Below are 18,698 nucleotides of genomic sequence, written 5' to 3'. Positions count from 1 at the left end.
TCTGGGGTCTACGCTTTTGCTCAGCATGTAGTCACCGTCCTCCACCTGGGGTGTGAGGGAGGGTCTTAGTTTCTGCAGAGCAACTCAAAGATATACGTCAGATTGTTACGTTTGTTTATCCCTTGAGAAGGAGCTAGGACTCTTGTTTTATTGATAAACTATTGTCATTACTTTTCTCGCTGGACTGCTTTTCCTTTGTTTCTGTATCTCCTCCCTTCCCTAATTAGTAACTGCTTGAGTCTGCTCTTTGGAACTCAGGGAAGCCCTAGGAGACTAAAGCCTTTTTCTACAAACAAGGAACGGGGACATAGAGGGGCTTTTGTACCCGGGAGGTCCCCGAAGGGTCCTGCTCGGTTTCAGTCCCCCCTTTTCTTTGTTAACTCTTCAATCTTGAGGGGAACAGGTGCACAACTAGAAAGGGAATAACGTTTTGGATAGAGAGGTTAATCAAAAACTTGGCAGGGGAATTTGGTTTTATTGGGACTCAGTTTCAAGGGGAGGAGGAAGAAAGGTGGGGTCACCCCTGAGAGAGGACACAGAACCTGCAAGGGCCACAAGGAGGGAAGCGGCAGGACTTGGGGGAGGCCGGTGGCAGGGTGGATCTTGGGTCAGCACTCCCTGGGAGCCTGAAGGGGACGCAGGGCCCCCGGGTCTGGGCTGGTGGCTGTTGGTGGGTGGTGGGGTGTGTCTGAAGCCCACTGCTGGCTTGAGAGGGGGTGAAGATGCAGCGGGTGTTGGGAGCTGGGTCCAGGTGAGATGGGAGTGGTGGCCTGGCGTAGGAAGGCAGTGGGTGGATTTCAGGTGCTTCTGACAAAATTAAGTGGCCTGGTGGGCTGCACGGGCGGGAGGTGCGAGAGGCAGGAAGGCCGGAGGCACCCCGGGTTCCGCATGCGTGCCTGGTGGGAGCCGATGCTGGGAGCTGCAGCGGGTGGTATCGAGCAGGTGTGTCTGGGTTGTTTCCAGCTCTGCCATCGCACACGTTCGGGTGAGGATCAGTTATGAGAAGTGGGATTCCCGCTCCTAAGACTGAAGTTTAGGGGATGCTGCCCAGTTGTCCCCCCAGAGCCTGTTCAGGGAACCCCACCTACGACTCAGAAGAGCCTCCCTGCTCCCAGGCCATCCCCAGCTCTCGGGGCTCATCCCAGTTTTTAAATTTTTCAGCAGTCAGAGGCATCAAAATTTGTGGCTCATTTGTTGCTATTATACTTTGTTTCCATGGTTACTTGTGAAGCTGAGTGTGTTTCACGTGTGTATTGGCGAATTGTTTGTTTCTGTCCTCTCCCTGCTCTTATGTTGGGCTGCTCGTCCTGTGTTATTTTAATAAACGAGAGATTTACTGAGTGCCGGTTGCTGCCTGCGTTGATGGTAGTTTCTCCTGAGGCTTTGTGCGCGTCTTTGGACTTTGCACAGAGGGTCTTCTGCTGTAAAGGAGCTGACTTCTCCTTCCTGGCCTCCCGGTGAAGAGTCTGGCTTAAAAGCTCTTCCTCGGGCTTCCCTGGTGGTGCAGTGGTTGAGAGTCCGCCTGCCGATGCAGGGGACACGGGTTCGTGCCCCGGTCCGGGAAGATCCCACATGCCGCGGAGCGGCTGGGCCCGTGAGCCGTGGCCGCTGAGCCTGCGTGTCCGGAGCCTGTGCTCCGCAACGGGAGAGGCCACAACAGTGAGAGGCCCGCGTACCGCAAAAAAAAAAAAAAAAAAGCTCTTCCTCACCCAGATTTTGTAGCATTATCCTTCCAGATTTCCTCTTAGGCGGTTTTATCCTGCTTGCCATTGATCCATCAGGACTGGCGGCAGGTGAGGACTCCGCTGGGGCTTGTTGGGCGTGAATGATGCTAGGTCTCAATCTTATGTCGTCATTCGCCTCATCCAGACTCCTTCCTGGGCTCTGGACCTGTGTCTGCTGCTGCCTGTGGGTCAGTGGGCGGGGCCCCCGGCCAACTGGGGTGTTCATTAGGTTGGGGAGGCGGTCCTGCTGTGCTGTTCTGTCCTCCTGCAGGTGTCTCTCAGGTTCCTCACTCAACCTTCTGCTTGTTTCCAAGGGTCTGGTATGTATTTTTTCTTTCCTTTTTTTTAAAAAATTTTTATTTTATATTGGAGTCTAGTTGATGTTGTGTTAGTTGTGTTAGTTTCAGGTGTACAGCAAAGTGACTCAGTTATACATATGCATGTACCTATTCTTTTTCCAGTTGTTCTCCCATTTAGGTTGTTACAGGGTATTGAGCAGAGTTCCCTGTGCTCTACAGTAGGGCTTTGTTGGTTATCCATTTTAAATACAGCAGCGTGCACACGTCAGTCCTAAACTCCCAGTATATCCCCCCATCCTTCCCCCACCCCCGACCCCATAACCATGAGTTCGTTCTCTGTTTCTGTTTTGTAAGTTCATTTGTATCATTTTTTTTAAGATTCTGCATGTAAGTGATATCATATGATTTTGTCTTTCTCTGTCTGACTTACTTCCCTTAGTAGGTTAATCTCTGGGTCCATCCATGTGGCTGCAAATGGCATTATTTCATTATTTTTTATGCCTAATATTCCACTGTGTATATATGTATACTACATCTTCTTTATCCATGTCTCTGTTGACGGACATTTAGGTTGCTTCCATGTCTTGGCTATTGTAAACAGCACTGCAGTGAGCATTGGGGTGCATGTATCCTTTCAGACCATGACTTTCTGCAGATGGTACATATTTCTTGAGTAGGTGACTTCTGCTGCGTCTGTGGATAACACTGTTCTCCCGTTAGAAGTTCTCATCGTCTTGGAGCCTCATCCAGAAGAGCCGTGGACGTGTGGGCTCTGGGATCGCCACCTTATTAGATGCTCATGTGAGCGCTCACATTTTCCAGCCAATTGTCCAACCTTTTGACTGTAAATAATGCCAGGCTTATTCTCTTTTTCTAGTCGGTTTACACCACATTTCTGTTCCTTATCTCATCGTGTTGTCTAGAACCTCCAAAAGTTGTGGCCAATACTGCAACCGTGGGCTTCCTGCCCTAATGTAATGTGGAGGGTGTTGGTGTCTCTTCCTCTTGTTGGCCACCTGCCCGCAGGAGGTGCCTGTTATCAGGTTAAAAGGGCTTCTTCTTTCAGGCCTCATCACTGAAATCTCAGTTACCTGCAAGCAGGGTATCCCCTCCACCCCCTGCGCCCACCCCCTCCAGTTATCCTCTATGCTTTGAACTTCAGGCTCTTCCTTTCTTTTCTCTAAAAGAGAAAAAAAAAACAACTGTGCTGCAAACAATGGAATTGAAAGACACAAAAATGAAGAGCAGCCTTACAAATAAGTGCAAAAGGTGTCTATTTTCTTATCACACAACTGATATTTTAGCCACAAGATGAAGCAGGTGGGGTGGATTCAAACATCTGTGGATATAAATCTCGGCTCTTCCGTGTGACCTAGGTGGGTACTGCGTTGTCTCCTGGGCTTGGTTTCTCCATCTGTCAAATGGGGTGATTAATTCCGCCTTAAAGAATTGACAATATTTAGTTACTCTTCGTTAAGAGCCACTCATTTATGTGTGTCTCATTATGTGTCCCGCATGTATTTACTCCTAATCTTTGGGAACCTCTGACATGGGAGGTCGTAGAGCATTTGGTGAGGTATCTGATGTGTACGAGGTGGTAGGTCAAGGGTCATGGCCATCTCTGCAGTCATCACGGTGTTAACCTTCATCTTGGGTGACCTCGTCAGAGGAGTCAGGCGGAGCCCAGGGATTCCAGGGCCACGGGTCCTGTGTGTGCCAGTGGTGGAAGCTTGGTGATTCGGACTCAGTCTCCGGTTAGGATAGCATGTGCTGCTGTAATGAAATTGTAACACTCATATTCAGAGCCCAGCCCTTTGTGATGGATGCTAGCACGGATTTCTATGCCAGCACGACACTGTTTTAATTACTTGTGCTTTAGAGTGTCTTTCTCTGGGATGGGAGGAATTCTCCCTTAATGCTCTGTAATGGGCCGTCTTACCATTTATTTTATTTTGTCAGTTTTCATGACTTCAGATGGATACTGCCTTTCGTTGACAAAATTAATTTTAATTTTTAAATTAATTACTTGGAAGAGAATCAAAATCTTTGTGATGCTCTTTATCTTCCCATTTAGGAGCTTAGTATGTTTCCATTCACCCAGGCCTTTTATGCCTCTCACGGAGGGGTGGTGATATTCTTTAGTCTATGTTATAGGGCTGTTCGAATGGCCAAACTAATGCACGCATGTATACATGTCAGCTGTGGAGAGCGGCGATTTTCCGTCTGTCATCTGGTCAGTTACCGTGTGTGTGTGTGTGTGTGTGTGTGTCTGTGTGTGTCCTGCCCCTCACTGCCCTGCGACTCTGGGCTAGTTTTGGGGAGAAGTGTCCTGCCTTTTCCAGGGAGGCAGTCCCTTCATCCAGCTGCATTTCCATCCCGTGTGGCCTTGGACAGGCTTCCTCTGGATAACCCGTCTTTGGGCTTGCTTGGCGTCCCCTGGAAGCCCCATGGTGAGGACTCGTAGGCCCCTTGCTTCTGCTTGACCCTAGACTTGAGCACCGGGTGGGGTCTGGGCCCATTCATATGTTTTGGATAAGTTTTGTCGGTTTTCATGGTGGCGTCCAGTTGGGAAGCTCTTTCTGAGACCTGAGTGCTCCGTCCTGGGCCACGCTCTCCATCCTGTGGAGCCCCGAGGGTCTGCTGGTGGACAGGCTACTGCGGGAGATGCCTTCCTGGCTGGGGCCAGGGTGTCACTGCTGAGTTGTTGCCAGACCTTTGCTGTGTGTCTGTGGTTTGAAAGCATGATGTCGGCATTCGGGTGGGAACGTCCCTCTGTTTTAACTTCCTTGTGTTGCCAGCATCCTTCATCCTCAACGTTCTGTCATCTCTGCCCGGGAAGCAGCTGTGGCATCGCTGGGATACAGGTCCCGTCTAGGTGCACCTGACAGCACTGAGCAGCAGTGCACATCCTCAGCTTTGACTGTGCTTCTCCTTTAAGCTGACCACAGGGTCTGGCAACAGCATTCTGAAACTTTATAATTACTTAAAAAACGTTGCCTTTTCTTCGATTCCCTTTCATTCATGTATTTCTCAGTTTGTCTTCCTAAGCGCCTTCTTACTCTGTGAAAACAGAGTGGCCTGTGAGATCAGTAAAATACTGAAATTAAGTTTTTTGATGAAAGGTGTTCTGTCCCCTTTTGAGAGGCCCCAGACTTCATTCCAAACAGGCCGAATAGCCTCATCATGAAGCTTGGGGTTTGTTGAGAGTCTAAATAGTCCCTGTTATGACTCTAAATATTTAGTGTGAGAAAGCTAGACAGGAGGAAAACTTTATATTAACTCGGGAATTTCTGGAAGATATCAGAGCCACACAGCAGACATCAAGAGGTCCTTTGTTCCTGCAATATTTTCAGAGTAAGTTAAGACCTTCTTTTTTGCCCAAGTTCCTGTATTCTTTAAGATTTCAAGTTTATGTCGTGTCTGCCTGTGAAGCTGCGTGAGAAGCGCTGTTTTGCCAGAGCAGCGATCAGCGCCCAGAGAGTTCCATCACTTCTGTGGGCGTGGGTGCAGCCGGCCAGGTCCCCGCAGGGCGCCTTTGGGGCTGTGCTTGGCGGGGGGTGTGGGAGGTGGAGGTCCCAGCTGTGGGTGCCGGATGGGGCCATGGAAACAGCCCCTAGAGGTTTGTTCCTGATGAGGTGCTATGTCTTAGTAACTCTTTTCGGTTCATCGGGTTCAAGAATCATGTTGTCTTGTTTTTGTCTGCTGTAAAGTGCGACATCCACTTTCTTAAAAATAGACAAAAATGGTTGAAGTGGTGAGCAGTTTGACAGGCAACTATATGTCATTTTTCTTTAATTGTGGATTAACTTATGTTGCCCATTATAACAAGTAAATCTCGCGAACGTATGTTGTCAGTTGGAAGGTGTAGGCCTGAAAGGTGCATTTGGAGGTGGTCCTGGGGTATTTGGATGGGCCTCCAGGCAAAGGCTGGTTCTCTGGAGACGAGGGAGACCTCTCAGAATGAGATGACAGGCATATATGATACACTGTCGTTTTGTGACCTGGTGACCTTGCCGGACACACGAGCTCGTTGTCGTTCAAAGACACTCACGCCTCTGTGACCATGTGCCTTTTTTTTTTTTTTTTTTTTGTAAAACTTGTGGTCAACTTAGCTACTCGAATGTAGAGATGTTCCACTCGACATAAACATTATAACACTTTCCAGACTTACAAATTCTTGGAGGACCTTTCCTTCAATGCCTTTGCTTGTACGCAGTCAAATAATCTTGTGTCAGGTGTCTCCCCTTTTGACCCTGAAAGGTCAACATCACCTCTAAACATCGGCAGCCTTTACAGCTTGCAGGTAGCTGACGTGTTCAGCACCTGACAGTGGGAGCCTTGTGTGACATGTCCTAGTCACAGTAACTAGCATTTGTCTCACATTTGCCGTGTGTTGGATCCTAAGTCTTTACATGCATGCCCTCATCCTCATAAAAGCCCTGGAGGGAGATACTATCTTGGTGTGGATTTTGCAGCCGGGGACCCTGAGGCTTAGGGAGTTGGTGATCCACGCACAGGTCACCTGCTGAGACGGGGTGAGGTCAGGAGGCGGCCCAGGCTCTCTGGCTCCCACGCCTGATTCTTAGCCGGTGTGCCCAGCAGGACCTTCCGCAGTGGTTTTCTACTTTCTGGACCCGTGACGTCTTCCATGTCAGGTCGGAGGCAGGGCAGGTTTTGCTTCCACTTGTTGAATGATCAGGGTAAGTTAGTTTAACTTCCCTGAGTGATGTGTTCTCCACCCAAGGACACCGTGTCACAAGCAGTGACCATCTCAGATAAACAGGCACAGCGGTGCTCAGGACTCCCGTCCACGGAGCATTTGCTCTGTGCCGATTTCCCTGCTAAGTCCTCGAGTGAGCGCGTTTCATTTGGACTTGGGGAGCCTCGGCGGTGTTCCAGGGCCGTGCGCTAAAATCCTCCGGGTGGCGGGCTGTCTCCCCTCTGCCCTGTGGCGGTGCCTAGGTGAGCAGACACTCCCCTGCAGCAGGGCGAGCTTTCATCTTGGTCCCCCACCGTCTCCTCCACCCCTAGAACACTGCCTTGGCCCCCAGAAATAGCAGTTGGATCCTTGGATCGAAGGAAATAGGCAGGATTCAAACTCCCTCCCTTGGAACATGCAGGGGCCACGTGCAGAGCCTTCCAGAACCGTGGGCCGGAACCTGGTCTGAGATGAGGACAGTCCCTGTGGGGTGGTGTGAGGGCTGCAGCCTGGGAGGACCTGGGAAGGACGTGGGCTGTGATCTGGGCCCCAAGCATGCCTGACAGGTAAACTTGGCCTTGCAAGTGGGTGGAGGCCTTGCCCGTTCCTTACCCGCATGCTTCGGGGGGTAAGGGGGGGGTGGGAGGGGAAGCTCGAGGGCAGTGACCTGGGACCAGTGGCTTCGCGTGGCTCTTCTGGCGTCTGTGGGCATTTGTCCCTGCAGTCAGTTGACGGGGCATCTAGAAACCTGCCTCTTGTGGACTTCTTTCAAAAAGAGTCTGTCTTTTAGACGGTCTTCTTGAGAAAAACAACTTCTGGAGGCCTTTTAAAAAGTATTCCTGGGCGCAGGGCATACAGTTCACACTTGTGCAACTTCAGCACATTCAGTGACGGCCTCTTTGCCTTTCAGCTTTGGAGTTGGGCACCATGCTGAGCCCGAGGAGGGGGCTGCGGGGAGCGACGACCCCGTGACCGTGACCGTGACCGGCTGCCGCTTCTCACTTGGGTCCTCTCGGTCCAGCCAGGCGGCCACCAGACACCCAGAGCCCCAGAAAACCCCCGACAGGTAAGCTCTGTTTGGTTTCTTTGCAGGGGACAGGTCTGTTCACTGTTGATTAAGGGGAGCTCGGTAAGTGCATCTTATTGCATCAGAAATGCAGGCAGAGGCATCTCACTAGGCGCTTCCTTTCAGGGTTTCTGCAGGGAGTCTCCACCTGCTCGGTGGCTTCCCCCCTTTCCCATCTTTGAGCTGAGGTGGGTGTGGGTGGGAGATCTCGAGAGGGTGGGTCCGGGCCCTGCAGACCCCCCTCTTTGCCGCCTGCCGTGCTGCTCACTCACTCCAGCCCCCTTGCTTTCTGTAAAGTGGGTGGTGGTCTGCTCCCAGGTTATTCTGAGATGGGCCCTCAAGAGTTGGCAGCTGGTAGTTTTAGAGCTGGGCCAGAACAGAACCAGGGTAGAGGGCCATACTCAGACTGTTTTCCAACCCTGTGTTTGGGGGTCTTCCTACTTTTAGCGCTGCAACTGGGGGCACATACATCATGAAGGTCTAGGGCAGGTGCGGGCCCCTCCTGCCTCACTGCTTCCTGAGGTGGCCGCTCTGGGGATGGACCTTCTCTCTCATCCCAGCCGGCCAGGGGCTGGATTCTTATGTTGCTATTGGTGGGTCTGAGATGGCAGTTAGAGAACTGAGGCTGGAACAGTCTTCCAGCAGAGGCGCCTGCGGGGGAGCCTTTGCTCCTACTGGAGAGTGTATCAGTCAGCTCGGCCGCTGTAACAAATACCACATTCTGGCTCACAATCCTGGAGGCCGGAAGTCCAAACTCCAGGTGTGGGCAGGGCTGGTAAGAATTCTCTATCCTGGGTGTGTGGATGGCCATCTTCTCCCTGTGTCCTCACATGATGTGTTTCTGTGTCTTCTTATAAGGACGCCAGTCATATATGGGATCAGGGCCCCTGTGAAGACCTCATTGTACCTTAATTACATCTTTAAAGATCCTGTCTTCAAGCACAATTGCATTCTGAGGTCCTGGATGTTAGGGCTTTAACATGGTGCTGTTTGAATTTACCCCCTAACAGAGGGGAACCACAGACCAAGTGGCTGACAGGGCTGGGGAATTGGGGCCCGCGGTGCTGGTGTGAAGGCTGTGGCTCTGTCCACGTCCATCTTGCCTCCCTCTCCCTTTCGCATCTCATTTCTCCACCTCTTCCTTTCTGTTGCCTACCTGCTGACCTATTACTCCCCTTGGGGTTTCCTTTACTGTCCACAGAGCAGAAAAGAAGGGTTGTTAATCCTTTGTGTTCACTGGGTTCATTCAGCAGATGCTTCCTGAAGAGTCAGCCTTATCTTAGAGGCTGAATAACATTGTACATAACCTGTTCCAAGTTCAAAAAGTACACATGTGAACTCTCCGTGTTTCTCTCCAGATGGTGGTCAGGACAGTTGATTTTTTCCTGGGGTGTGACATTCTTAGTCAGCGAGACTTCTCGAACTTTCTCGAACTTTCATGGCCCTCGTGGTGAACAGCTTGTGCCTTCAGACAGGCTGCTTTCTGTGAAACAGGGGGCTTTACCCTCTTCTCCCAGCAGAGGTGAACAGAGGTCACAGAAGCACTCAGTCTCCCAGGAGAACGAATTATAGTGAACACACGCGCTTCGTGGCTGATTACAGCGCCGCCTCTTTGGCGTCCGAGGCCCGGAGCGCAGGTGCTGGCCACCGGGGGCTTTGTCTCGTCTCTGCGTGGACGGCATGGTGCGCAGGGAAGACCCCTGCGGCGTGGGTCTGGGTGATGCTCTCGTGCTGGCTCTGCTCCTGTGTGCTGCTTTCCCTTCAGCTGTGACCCTGAGCCCTTCTGAGTGGCCCTCAGATGCCTGCAGGGTGGGGACTCTGTTTGTTTCTGGCGAGCCTTCACAGTGTCAGAGAGACACGTCTGAAAAAGGCAAGGAACACCCCTGAGCACCCTGAGACCCCACTTCTTGGAGCACCTGACCAGCCTACACCTCCTCTCCTTCTTCTGGTCAGATCAGTCAAATGCAAAGACGTGAGCCTGTGGGTTCTGACGGCCTGGCCAGGCACCTCTCGGCATGGACACAACATTGAAATGAAGCCTCGTTTCACAGTTAATCCTGCTTGGGGCTTGAAATCTAATTATCAACGCAGTTTAAGCAGTGGGGTCTGCTGGTGTGGAAGGCATTGTGCAGGGCTTCTCTCGCTGACCTCCGAGGGTGGGCGCTGCGTCTGTGGCTGCCCCGGTCCCCAGAGGGATATCAACAGGTGTAGTGACTAAAGGGTGGCCCCAAAGATTGCCCTGGGGGGGGGAGTGGATTTCCAGAACCTTTTCAGCCCCAGAACCCTTCCTTGACCTGGACTCTCCCCACATGAGTGTGCCCCTGTTTCTTCCCTGTGTCACCATGACACCTCTTGTGATGGGGCTTCCCCAGGGATGAGGACGTCTTCAACTTTTTAAAGCCAGTTTGTATTATTCTGTGGCTGCACACTGCACCCTTAGACCTGGCCAGACAGAGTTGGGGGGCAGGGTGGGCTCCACGCTCAGGCCGTTGCCATTGGCCACCTGAAATTTGCATCTCCTCCAAGGCAGTGCCAGCCTCTAGGGGGCAGGGTGGAGCCCCTTTGCACCCTTGATGAGCCCCTGCAGTAAAGGGAACACATTGGACCAAAGTTAGACTCTGCTTACCTGAGCACATTAAACAGTGTTCGATTGAAACCATTAGTAGATTTGTTCTCACTTCCCTGACTTCTTTCTACTCATTCTGTAAGTTCCTCGTTAGCACCCATGTGGTTGGTACCAGGTCTGACTAGGTGCTGGGGCCACCTTGGTCTGCAGACACGGAACACACCTTAGTAGCAAGACTCCATTAAGAACTCATGTTCTGGGGGCTTCCCTGGTGGCACAGTGGTTAAGAATCCACCTGCCAATACAGGGGACACAGGTTCGAACCCTGGTCTGGGAAGATCCCACATGCCACGGAGCAACTAAGCCTGCGTGCCACAACTACTGAAGCCTGCGAGCCACAACTACTGAAGCCCGCGCGCCTAGAGCCTGTGCTCCGCAACAAGAGAAGCCACCGCAGTGAGAAGCCTGCGCACCGCAACAAAGAGTAGCCCCTGCTCTCTGCAACTAGAGAAAGCCACGTGCAGCAACGCAGACCCAACGCAGCCCAAAATAAAATAAATAAAAGTAAATAAATTTGTTAAAACAAAACAAAACTCATGTTCTGTTGGATCTGTGAGTTGGGTGGAACCTGGTCCCCTGGAGTGTCAGAAAGATGCTGCATCACAAAATAAGAGGGTCCAAGAGGGACCATTTGGAGGCTAATTAGAGAAGTAGTTACTGTCACCACAGGCTTGTTACACAGTGTCCGGCCAGGGCGCCCAGCGCCTGGACGTAGGTGAGCCCACCATGGGAATCACGGATCCAGGGGCGGTGAATTGGGGATGGGGATCGGATGGCAGCAGGGTTCACAGCACGTCAAGAGGCCCGCTTGATTTGGGGTCATGGGGTCCGATTTCCCACTCCTTGTCCCAAAGAGGCTTCTGAGTGTTTCCCTCAGGACTGCAGCCCCCTGGGACCCCGGCTTCGCTGTCCTCTGGCCCTATGTTTTGGTTGCTTGTTTTGTTCTCACTGGAGAACTTTTAGGGTTTGACGTGGGTCAGAGCATTGCATCTCCAAGCTTGGCGTCCCTGCAGTGACCCCGCCAAGGGCCCAGCTTCTGGTGAGCGCCTTCCCGCCATGGCCAGCAGAGGTGGTCCTGCCCCCAGCAGTGTGGACAACAGGAGGCCGCCACTCTCAGTGGCCCTATTGCCCTTGAGATGCAGTCAGAGGAGGGCTAGTTATTGCAGTTATTTTTATTTTTATTTTTAAATTTTTTTTGCGGTACGTGGGCCTCTCACTATTGTGGCCTCTCCCACTGCGGAGCACAGGCTCCGGACGTGCAGGCTCAGCGGCCATGACTCACGGACCCAGCCGCTCCGCGGCATGTGGGATCTTCCCGGACCAGGGCACGAACCCGTGTCCCCTGCATCGGCAGGCGGATTCTCAACCACTGTGCCACCAGGGAAGCCCTGTTGCAGTTATTTTAACTCATTTGGCAAGACAGGGTTTGGCCAAGGGTAGAAACCATTTCTCTGCCCAGTTGCATTGATCAGTCATTCCTTCCCATTTACAGTATCGTTTAAGCCAAAGCATTCTCAGAATCTAACTAAATATGGAATGGCCTCTGCCGTCCTCTTTTCAAGGACAGAAAATCACAGTGTGCCACACCGCTGTTCCGGTCCTTGCGTCAGCTCACCATGAACAGATCTTTAAGAGACTCTCGTGCACTTTGGCGTTGTGCTTTCTCTCCTTCCTTTCTCGGCATCCTCTTGTATTTTGGCTTCTGAATCAACACGCTCCCCTGACACTTCTATTTCTGCTTCTCTGTTTCCCCTCCCTCATCTCCCCCTGTTCACTGTGTGTCTGCTATCTACACCGTACTGAGGGCACCCTCGTGTTCTTTGGAGCACCCATATTGTTTTATTTCTGTCTCATTTTGGGTATTTAACCCCTCTGACCCTGAGCTGGTGATGTTGCCTGTGCCTCTCCGCATCGCTGGGTTGAACCAGAGAGCAAGGCTCGTGAGGCGTCGCCGTGACCCTGCTCAGCCAGTGCGACCTCACCCGTGGCAGGATCCCAATAAATGTCTGATTTGCTCTGTTGGGTCCAGATATGTTGGGATCTTATCTTAGCGCATTATTCTCTGATGGAAAGAATCTAAAAGTCCCTGAGGTTGAAGGAGGAGAAATAATCAATTTCTTCCTGCTTTGGAGTCACGGGGAGATGTAGCTCTTCAGCTTGCTTTTTTTTTTTCGAGAGTGTTTGTGATTCTCGTGGAAGCACGTTTATGACAGCTGCTCTGAGGTCCTCCCAGGGCTGCATCTCTCGACTGTCTTTTCTCATGAGCTGCAGTTATCCTTGTTCTTGGTACGACAGGTGGGTTTCACTCGTGTCCCGGGCATCCTGGGTTTGCACTGGGTGACTGGATCCTGTGTAACCTTCTTGGCGGGGAGCTTCCCTGTTGATGTGCAGACACGGGCCTTGCAGGGTGGATGTCTGCTGCCTCAGGGCCCTGGATGCCCCCTGGTGACCACACCCCTCACCACTCACGGGTGTGAGTCCAGCTCCTTAGCCCCACTGACGCCTTCCCAGAGCACTGCACCCCTGGGCCCCTGAGAGCAGGTGCAGGTGCTCGGCCTTCTCACTGTGGGGTGGAACGCAGTTCCCACCGGACCCTGCTGGCCCGGAAGATGGGGGAGGGGGAAGAAATGCCAGTTGGCCCCTCCTCTCACCACCTGTTCCCCTCCTGAAGCGGGCAGGGCTGGAGGCAAAGCTGGCACTGCCCCTGCAGGGGAGCTGGGTGTCTGCTTCCTCCAGGTGGGAGGTAGAAGATCAACCCCTACCCGGCCGGCTGGCATCAGGCAGAGGATCTGAGTAGGGTCGCCTGCTTCCTCCAAGCCAGGGCGGGGAGGGGAGGGCAGTTGGCTCCTGCCTCCTGCTGAAACGGGGGTGGGTGGGAGCAGTTCTTCTCTGGCCTGGGGTTGAAGTAGTGTGGGTGTCATTGAAAAGGTTCTGGTCTGGGGCTTCCCTGGTGGCGCAGTGGTTGAGAGTCCCCCGCCGATGCAGGGGACGCGGGTTCGTACCCCGGTCCGGGAAGATCCCACATGCCGCGGAGCGGCTGGGCCTGCTGAGCCTGCGCGTCCGGAGCCTGTGCTCCGCAACGGGAGAGGCCACAGCAGTGAGAGGCCTGTGTACCGCAAAAAAGAAAGAAAAGGTTCTGGTTCTGTTGGGCATCCTTTTCTAGGTTCTTTAGTGGTGGGAACAGGCTTTCTTGGAGCTTTTCTTTTTAAAAAAATATAAATATATTCTTTTTCATATTCTTTTCCATTATGGTTTTTTAAAAATAAATTTATTTATTTATTCGTTTATTTTCCGCTGCGTTGGGTCTTCGTTGCTGCACACAGGCTTTCTCTAGTTGCGGCGAGTGGGGGCTGCTCTTCCTTGCGGTGCGGGGGCTTCTCATTGCCGTGGTTTCTCTTGTTGTGGAGCACGGCTCTAGGCGCGCAGTCTCAGTAGTTGTGACTCACGGGCTCTAGAGCGCAGGCTCCATAGTTGTGGCGCACGGGCTTACTTGCTCCGTGGCCTGTGGGCTCTTCCTGGACCAGGGCTCGAACCCGTGTCTCCTGCATTGGCAGGTGGATTCTTAACCACTGTGCCACGAGGGAAGCCCTCCATTATGGTTTGTTCCAGGATATTGAATAGAGTTCCCTGTACTATACAGTAGGACCTTGTTGTTTATGCATCCTATATGTCATAGTTTGCATCTGCTAATCCCAAATTTCCAATCCTTCCTTCCCCCACCCCCCTCCCTCTTGGCAGCCACAAGTCTGTTCTCTATGTCTGTGGGGTCTGTTTCTGTTTCATGGATAAGTTCATTTGTATCATATTTTCGATTCCACATATAAGCGATATCTTATGATATTTGTGTTTTTCTGACATACTTCACTTAGTATGACAATCTCTAGGTCCATCCATGTTGCTGCAAATGGCATTATTTCATTCTATTTTATGGCTGAGTAATATTCCATTGTATGTATGTACCACATCTTCTTTATCCATTCACCTGTTGATGGACATTTAGGTTGCTTCCACGTCTTGGCTATTGTAAATAGTGCTGCTGTGAGCATAGGGGTGCATGTATCTTTTTGAATTAGAGTTTTGTCTTGGCGCTGTTGTTGACTGAGCCTGTGAGTGGTTCCTGGCTGGACACTCCTGCCACGTGCTGTCCTGGGGGTGATAAAGAAGCCCAGGCCCTTACCGCTGGGCTCTTCCTCGTGTCCTGAGGCCCGCAGGCTGCCGTTCTCTCCGCCCCTTGCAGACTTCCTCTGCTGGTAGAAGTGCTGTGTCCGTCCTTTCTGGGACTGGATCTCCCGACTTTGGCTTTCAGGGTTTCCTCTTCAGTATCTCTTATCCCCACACAGTAGTTGAGTTTCAGGAGGAGGGTCAGAGGTGAATCGTCGGCTCTTTGGGAGGTTCAGCCGGAAGACGAAGCTGAATGTCAGAATTCTGCCAATACCTGTTGGAAGCCCAGTGTTTGTAAGGTGGGCAGTTTCTAATCTTCAGGACTCAAACTGGAAGGATTATGACTCAACAGTCATTTAACGGCTGATAACTAATCAGGCTCCCATTCGTTTGAGTTGCAAGTTCGTCTCTGCCATCGTTCCCCGACTCAAACCCAGAAGCTATTTCTTGCCATTGTTTCCGTTCATTAGAGTTGGGAGAAGATCTGATGGCCACTCAGGAAATCTTGGTGCCCTTATTTTGGTGACGACCGGTATATCTACAAGGCAAGAGCTTCTCAAGACAACTCAACTTGTCCTCTAAAATATTAAGTATTGATAAATTGCTGAGAATGCCGGCTCTTTGAGTATTGACGTGTAAGGTAACAGGCATTATTTCTTGAAGCTTCGTGCTTTTAAGCAGTGACAGTCAATGTCGAAGTTAAATTTGGACAAAGTGCACTACAGGCCAAAAGCAGTTGGTGTGTTATTTGAGATAAGTAATAGGGATCTAAACCCAGTGTTCTCAGCTCAGGTTCAATCTCTCTAGGACGCCCCTGATGTCACAGGACGTGGTGGAGTCGTGCCTGGCCTGGTCCTTGCACTGTCCACAGATAGTGGGAGCTGCAGGCAGTAGATAGCCATGCAGAGCATATGCTCTATGGACAGAGGAGGTGCAGAGACCAGATGACGGTGACACAAAGGACAGCGACAGTAATAAAGTACACTGTGCACGTGTGTGTCAGGGGCTCTTGCTGGTGGTTCTGTAGATTAACTCGTGGCATCTTCACAACGGCCTTTGAAGTGGGTATAAGCTCTACCCATTTTATAGAGGAGGACACCAAGGCACCAGTAAACTAGATACAGCCCATCCCCACTACTCACTGATCTCATATTGCTAAAATTTATTTGTAACCCAAAACTGATACAATAGATGAGTTTGCATTTTCTAGAATGTTACATAAAGGCGACTGATTTATTTTGTCTGGCCTCTCTGACTCAGCATCGTTATTTTGAGGTGCGTCTGTGTTGTAGCAAGAACTCGTTCCCGTTTATTGCTGAGTAGTGTTCCTTTGTGTGACTCCATCACAGTGGGTTTATCCATCCACCTATCAGTAGACATTTGCCCTGTTTCCAGGTGTTTTGCAGTTTCGATGCAGCTGCATTCTTTACTGCGTGGGTCCTTCTTTCTAGGCTCGTAGGAATGCCCTGCCCTCCTTCCATCCTCCTGCCAAAGTCTGGGGTGTCCGGTTTGGGGCATGGCTGTGGGTCTGCCGGCTAGGTCATCTGCGTTCTGGTCTGGGAGAGAGCAGGGGTAGGACTGGTCAGGAAGACGACGTCCGAGGCCAGCTGAGGCAGTGGCGAGGCACCAAGACAGAGAGGTCCCCCACCTCACAGCTCTAGACGTGTGTGGGTCTCCACCTCTCTAATTCTTGCCGAGTCTGACTGTAGCGTTAGGGGTCAAAGCGCTGTGGATGCCCTGAAGCCACCCTTACTTTGTTGACTTTACTCATGTTTCAGACGGTTAGAGATGATTCCTGGGAGCACAGAGAACTTATTTTAGCTTTCTTCTCAGACAGCCCAGACTGCGATCTGGGAGGCCCCGTCCCCATCTCAGCAGCAAGTTATCACGGGACGGTACGCGGAGGTCTGTGCAGGCAGAATCTGCGGCCTGGAGAGATCCGTCATCTCGGGTGTCTGCTGTCTTTGTCCTCCTAGGAAAGCGGCCAGCAACGTGAGACTGGGGACTCGTGGGTCTCTGTGGTATAAAAACTTAGCCCTGGGCTTCCTTGGTGGCGTGGCACAGTGGTTGAGAGCCTGCCGATGCAGGGGACATGGGTTCGTGCCCCGGTCCGGGAAGATCCCGCATGCCGCGGAGCGGCTGGGCCCGTGAGCCATGGCCGCTGAGCTTGCGCGTCCGGAGCCTGCGCTCCGCAACGGGAGAGGCCACAACAGTGAGAGGCCCGTGTACCGCAAAAAAACAACAAAAAACTTAGCCCTTCTGGCCTTGGCAGTGGGCTTGACTTGGCTCTACATGTTGAGGAGTAGACAGACCCTAAGCCTGAGAACTACCTGTGTATTTCTGCCTGCGGCTGGTTATTTGGAATTAAGGCTAGTGTACCCTAGCCCTGCTCGATGTCTCAGTGTCTCAACCTGCTTGTAACCTTGGAAGCTTCTGCTGAACAGGGCTGCCTGGCAGTGGAGGCTTGAAGGAGAATGGCAATGGGAACCTTCACGTGTGCACCTGCTCGGGTAGAAACGAGGAGAGATGCAGTAAGGAAACCTCCTGTTTTTGATCTTTGGTCCTTATCCAGTGATGGTAGTGCATTCAGCTTTCCAAATAGTTTGACATGTGAATGGTCAGAGCCACATTTCCCAAGATGTTGTTCATGGTCACCTTTAAAGTTTTGCAGCGGGCTTTCTGCTGTGGTACCTCCTGGGGGAGCTTGGCTCTCTGGGTAGCAGAGGGGGCTCCTTCTAGGGAGCTTCCTCATGGAGAGCTGCCACCGGGCTCCCGGGTAGTCTGCAGGCCAGACAGTCCAGCTGTTTTCCAGAAACAGATTTTCCTTTTTTTCTTCCTGCGAGTGGGGGCAGCCGGGTGGCAATATTAGTCACAAGTCCCGGGACCCACAGGCCTTTAGAAGTCCATTCTTAGTTGAAAGGAGGATTGGTTTATTTCAAGTTAGAGTCTCAATTACAGGAAGATGGAGGAATGTAATAACATGCAATGAGGTTTATGATAAGTACAAACTGATAAAAGAGCTCCATTTAAAGGCATTTCATGCTTTCAGAAGTAACAGCACTGTGGTCCGAAGACGGGATGGAGCAGGGAAGAGGGAACCTTCCAAAGGTGCTGTTTCTTTGCACCGTTGAGGGTTATTTGGACGAATTACTCCCCAGACACGCGAGTTGGGGTGTGAGGCCCAGAGGGTACACGATGGATTTGGGTGACTTCACCACGAGAGAATTACTTTCTTAGCTATTGCAGTTCTTAGAACCAGTGGAGGAAAATATTGCCTTGAAAATGACAGATCCTGCGAATTATGCAAACTCCAGAAGAAAAACTCCTTGTGCCTATTTTTAGTGACTGATAATGTGGGCGTGGCATGGCCAGAGTAGATACAAATCTTTTTCTGTTTTGAAACAAAACAATTTAAAATTCCATTTCGTAATTATACAATAAAGGATTTTGTAATCCAAAGCCAAATTTCATACAAAATAGATTTTAATATGTTTGTAAATATCTAGAACTTTGGAGTTTGAAGAGTTTTTAGCTTCATCTAGATTTGTGGAGTGTGAACCCATTCAACCTATTTTGAGGGAGAAAACAAGAGGTTTTTCAAATATGTATTTTAATTTAGCACTACTTCCTAAAGCAGAGGTTGTGATTTTGCAGGATGTTTTTGAAAGAAATGCCACAGTAGCTTTTCCCCTTTTGCCTTGTCCATGAAAGCAGAATTGTTTGACCTCAGAGCCTGTGGCTGGAATGGATGCCGTTGTGTTTTCCCTGGACCGGCCTCAGCCGTCGGTGCTCTATCCGCTGCCTGTGTCTACCTCTCCCCAGTTGCTTCCGCTTTCCCATGCTCAACCCGCACACCCACCAGGCAGCCTTCCCTGCACACCGCAGTCCTTATTCGTGTCCATCGCGACCTCGTGGGATGATGTACAGGCCGGTGTGTACTGTCCAGTGTCGCACCGCTGCCCGGGGCGTGCAGGGCTCAGGTGCCGGGAAGCGTGTGATGTCAGGTGTGTCCCCACCTCCCTGTGAGGCCACGCCTGTGCCCGGGTGTCAGTCCTGCCGAGTGAGTCTGGGCAGGGGTCTGGGCAGGCTTCCTGGACCCCTCGGGTGTCCCCTCCTGGTTGTG

At 51.5% G+C, this 18,698-nt stretch overlaps 1 protein-coding gene across 4 annotated transcripts in view; it reads left to right on the top strand.

Annotated features, from left to right (window-relative positions):
* GRB10 (growth factor receptor bound protein 10) overlaps positions 1–18,698 on the top strand; it is a 201,202-nt gene that overhangs the window by 26,715 nt on the left and 155,789 nt on the right. For 3 of the 4 annotated variants that reach the window (XM_067745662.1, XM_067745661.1, XM_067745664.1), the window contains exon 2: positions 7,633–7,788. The gene's annotated coding sequence lies outside the window, so the exon portion shown is untranslated. Of the gene's footprint in view, positions 1–7,144; positions 7,289–7,632; positions 7,789–18,698 lie in introns of those variants that run through there. The other variant, XM_067745663.1, reaches the window with a different exon arrangement.

Source organism: Pseudorca crassidens, chromosome 8, assembly GCF_039906515.1.
Source record: "Pseudorca crassidens isolate mPseCra1 chromosome 8, mPseCra1.hap1, whole genome shotgun sequence".
Lineage (NCBI taxonomy): Eukaryota > Metazoa > Chordata > Mammalia > Artiodactyla > Delphinidae > Pseudorca > Pseudorca crassidens.
The sequence above is the reverse complement of the archived record's forward strand: the minus strand, read 5'-3'. Positions and strand labels throughout refer to the sequence as shown.